This window comes from Anopheles marshallii, assembly GCF_943734725.1.
Source record: "Anopheles marshallii chromosome X unlocalized genomic scaffold, idAnoMarsDA_429_01 X_unloc_155, whole genome shotgun sequence".
In the NCBI taxonomy this organism is placed as follows: Eukaryota; Metazoa; Arthropoda; class Insecta; order Diptera; family Culicidae; genus Anopheles; species Anopheles marshallii.
In genome coordinates, this window is record NW_026525730.1 from 22,501 (window position 1) to 27,500 (window position 5,000).

The 5,000-nt window shown below is 47.9% G+C and overlaps 1 pseudogene; it reads right to left on the reverse strand.

Moving 5' to 3' along the window:
* Window positions 1-3,633: 3,633 nt before the first annotated feature.
* The window catches only part of LOC128716980 (large subunit ribosomal RNA), a 6,020-nt pseudogene continuing 4,653 nt past the window's right edge, over window positions 3,634-5,000 (reverse strand).

A 5,000-nucleotide genomic window follows, 5' to 3' on the forward strand; every position in this document is an offset into this window, starting at 1 on the left:
CATTCTCTGTCAATAGGTTTAAGATCGGGCATTCTACCATATCATTGCCTTAATGCTTTCAAATCAAGGCTACCAGGGTAGCCTAATTGCGTTCGAAACTCAACTTGTGAGCTGTCGGCCCTAGAAGTTTTTTAGGCTGCTAGGACCTCTCTCTATATTTTGCCTTTGGACTTCTCGAAGCTCAACTTGTGAGCAGTTCCATGCACCACTACCCGTATCTCTTAGCTTAGTTCTAGCCATGTGCGTTCAAAGCTCAACGTTAAGCTGTGTCCTGCACCACAATCGTTATATAATAAGCTTATCTCTAAGCTTTTTTGCGTTCAATGCTCAACGTTAAGCTATCCCTTCGCTTAGAACCTCGCTCTACATTTTGCCTTTGGACTTCTCGAAGCTCAACTTGTGAGCAGTTCCATGCACCACTATAGGTATCTCTTAGCTTAGTTCTAGCCATGTGCGTTCAAAGCTCAACGTTAAGCTGTGTCCTGCACCACAATCGTTATATAAGAAGCTTATCTCTAAGCTTTTTTGCGTTCAATGCTCAACGTTAAGCTATCCCTTCGCTTAGAACCTCGCTCTATATTCAACTTTCAGATACCTCGAAGCTCAACTTATGTGGTCTGCTTTCGCTCTTGAAGGGGAAATTTCTCTGACAGAGGGGGGTTTTTGGCCCAAATTATGCAATATTAGTTTAACCTCCGTCGCAGAACCACATTTGACCAGGTCGAGAAAAAAATTTTTTCGTGACGACCTGGTCCCCCATAGTAGGGAATGAACATGACATCTTAACCATATTTGACCATTTTCAAATTTCTCGTCGCGGAATGATGACTTTACTAGTAAAATTTGTTCCGGGTAGGGACCTCCCATACAAAATTTTCATCGCTCCAAAAGTGATTTCGTTTCACTTTTCAACATTTACAAGGTCCATAAATCATGTTTTGAGACGATATGGAAAAAAAAATTTTTTGCCCGTCTCGACCAACTCGACCGATGGTGACCACAGCAGGGTGCTCCATACAAATTTTCCTTATGTGGAATTTTCAGTGTAAAATAAGGTTTCTCCAATCGATCGCGGGTTTCACTTTTCATCATTTGCTAGGTCTAACTATGATGTTTTGAGTGGTCCCGCAAAAATTTTTTCTCTTAGCCAGTCGACCCTTTCGTCCATGTCGGTGTGCTCTGCAGTAGGGTGCTCCATACAAATTTTCCTTATGTGGAATTTTTCAGTGTAAAATAAGGTTTCTCCAATCGATCGCGGGTTTCACTTTTCATCATTTGCTAGGTCTAACTATGATGTTTTGAGTGGTCCCGCAAAAATTTTTTCTTGGACCGGGCCTTCCTTCCCGGCCCTGTCGGTGTGTTCTGCAGTAGGGTGCTCCATACAAATTTTGCTTATGTGGAATTTTTCAGTGTAAAATAAGGTTTCTCCAATCGATCGCGGGTTTCACTTTTCATCATTTGCTAGGTCTAACTATGATGTTTTGAGTGGTCCCGCAAAAATTTTTTCTTGGACCGGGCCTTCCTTCCCGGCCCTGTCGGTGTGCTCTGCAGTAGGGTGCTCCATACAAATTTTCCTTATGTGGAATTTTTCAGTGTAAAATAAGGTTTCTCCAATCGATCGCGGGTTTCACTTTTCATCATTTGCTAGGTCTAACTATGATGTTTTGAGTGGTCCCGCAAAAATTTTTTCTTGGACCGGGCCTTCCTTCCCGGCCCTGTCGGTGTGCTCTGCAGTAGGGTGCTCCATACAAATTTTCCTTATGTGGAATTTTTCAGTGTAAAATAAGGTTTCTCCAATCGATCGCGGGTTTCACTTTTCATCATTTGCTAGGTCTAACTATGATGTTTTGAGTGGTCCCGCAAAAATTTTTTCTTGGACCGGGCCTTCCTTCCCGGCCCTGTCGGTGTGTTCTGCAGTAGGGTGCTCCATACAAATTTTGCTTATGTGGAATTTTTCAGTGTAAAATAAGGTTTCTCCAATCGATCGCGGGTTTCACTTTTCATCATTTGCTAGGTCTAACTATGATGTTTTGAGTGGTCCCGCAAAAATTTTTTCTTGGACCGGGCCTTCCTTCCCGGCCCTGTCGGTGTGTTCTGCAGTAGGGTGCTCCATACAAATTTTGCTTATGTGGAATTTTTCAGTGTAAAATAAGGTTTCTCCAATCGATCGCGGGTTTCACTTTTCATCATTTGCTAGGTCTAACTATGATGTTTTGAGTGGTCCCGCAAAAATTTTTTCTTGGACCGGGCCTTCCTTCCCGGCCCTGTCGGTGTGCTCTGCAGTAGGGTGCTCCATACAAATTTTCCTTATGTGGAATTTTTCAGTGTAAAATAAGGTTTCTCCAATCGATCGCGGGTTTCACTTTTCATCATTTGCTAGGTCTAACTATGATGTTTTGAGTGGTCCCGCAAAAATTTTTTCTCTTGGCCAGTCGACCCTTTCGTCCATGTCGGTGTGTTCTGCAGTAGGGTGCTCCAACCAAGTTTTCCTAATGAAAGTTTTTCGTGGTTTCGTGTGAGTTAAAAACTCCGGAACTTGGCTTATTTTCACCATAATTTCCACATATGGTGACCAACTCAATAAACGTTTTGTGCGTATCCTATGGACATTTTTTCGCGTTCAACTTGGTGAACTAGGGTTGTTTTCCCGAAGGGTAAAAAAATCTGGACTTAGCCAAATTTTGAAATCTCCAACCAATCTTGGCCTGTTAGAGTATCTTGGTTGGGTTGCTATGGGCTGGTACGGCCTACTTGATAGGCAATGTTTCAACTCTTGGAAGCTTTCGTGGTTGCTAAGCACTGTCCATGGCCTTCTTGATAGAAATGGCTTATGGTGGCCATGGACTTAGCAAAATTTTGAAGTCTCCAACCAATCTTGGCCTGTTAGATTATCTTGGTTGGTTTGCTATGGGCTGGTACGGCCTACTTGATAGGCAAAGTTTCAACTCTTGGAAGCTTTCGTGGTTGCTAAGCACAGTTCGTGGCCTTCTTGATAGAAATGGCTTATGGTGGCCATGGACTTAGCAAAATTTTGAAATCTCCAACCAATCTTGGCCTGTTAGAGTATCTTGGTTGGGTTGCTATGGGCTGGTACGGCCTACTTGATAGGCAATGTTTCAACTCTTGGAAGCTCTCGTGGTTGCTAAGCACTGTTCGTGGCCTTCTTGATAGAAATGGCTTATGGTGGCCATGGACTTAGCAACATTTTGAAGTCTCCAACCAATCTTGGCCTGTTAGAGTATCTTGGTTGGGTTGCTATGGGCTGGTACGGCCTACTTGATAGGCAATGTTTCAACTCTTGGAAGCTTTCGTGGTTGCTTAGGATAAGAATCCCGACGAGAAAGGTTTCCCGGACTTATAAAAATAACCGATTAGCCCCAAGGACACATCTTCCTTGAAAGGCTAATCATGCACCACACACCACACCACCCATAGGCTTGCAAGCAGCACTCTTGTCGAGTGCAGCAAGCCTATGCTCACATCAACTACCGTACACGTACCACCATAGGCTTGCAAGCAGCACTCTTGTCGAGTGCAGCAAGCCTATGCTCATCAACTACCATACGTACCACCACAGCCTTGCAAGCAGCACTCTTGTCGAGTGCAGCAAGCCTATACTCCACGAACTAACCACTTCACCACCAAGCATGGGTCGCCTGAGAGGATCGATGCGAACGCATCTCTACAACTCGCAGCTCCCAGCCTGTAGTCCCGTCGTTTGCGGGCGGTCGAAGGTGTCGAAACTAGTTGTATCCACGGTCGACGGGAGCACAGCCACCAGGGTTCCCTGTGATAAGGTACTTCCACGTGCAGCGTGCACCCGCCCGTTGCGGCTCAGTCTAGTGCTATAGCGGGGATGAGACGGCAGTGTGCACGGGGCAGCACCGACGGATCTCAGAGGGTTGTTAAGCCCGCTAGCTTCCGATCACCTAATGGGTTTATGATGCGCTATCAGCTCGGATTGGATACGACCTTAGAGGCGTTCAGGCATAATCCAGCGGACGTAGCGTCATACCAAAGTCCGGTCGAACTAGTATTGAGCCAGTGGTCCGTACCTGTGGTTCCTCTCGTACTGCACAGGAATTCCGTTAAGATAGCAGCATACAGCACACACCAGTAGGGTAAAACTAACCTGTCTCACGACGGTCTAAACCCAGCTCACGTTCCCTTGAAAGGGTGAACAATCCTACGCTTGGTGAATTTTGCTTCACAATGATAGGAAGAGCCGACATCGAAGGATCAATAAGCCACGTCGCTATGAACGCTTGGCGGCCACAAGCCAGTTATCCCTGTAGGAGGCTGGTGTACGAGACCAGCGAGGGGCCAGTGCGTCGTACGGTCACGGCGGGCGTTCCACAGGGCTCAATCCTGGGCCCGACCCTGTGGAACGCGATGTACGACGGCGTGCTTCGGCTGGTGCTGCCTGAGGGCGCCGAAGTGATCGGCTTTGCGGATGACGTCGTGGTGCTGGCGAGCGGGACGACGCCGGAGGCAGCGACGGGACTGGCGGAGACGGCGGTAGCAATGATCAGCTCGTGGATGGCGCAACACCACCTGGAGCTCGCTCCGGCCAAGACCGAGCTGGTCATTGTGTCTACGATGAGACGAGACAACACCCGAGTCCCGGTGAGTATCAATGGCGTAGAGAAACTGCCGACCCGCACCTTGAAATATTTAGGAGTTGTCATCGAGGACCACCTGTCGTGGAGGCCACACGTAGAGCAGGCCACGACGAAAGCGCTCCGTGTGGCGCAGGGGATTTCCCGGCTGCTCCGAAATCATGGTGGGCCAAAGAGTGCGAAGCGGCGGCTGCTTGCATCGGTGGTGGACTCCACCCTCCGCTACGCCGCGCCGATTTGGCACGAGGCAGTCCGACTCCGGGAGTGTTGCAGACAGCTGAACCGCGTGCAAGGACTGTACGCACGGCCAGTAGCTCGCACCTTCATTACAGTGCGCCATGAGGTGGCAACGGTCCTTGCCAGCGTCATCCCCATCGTGCT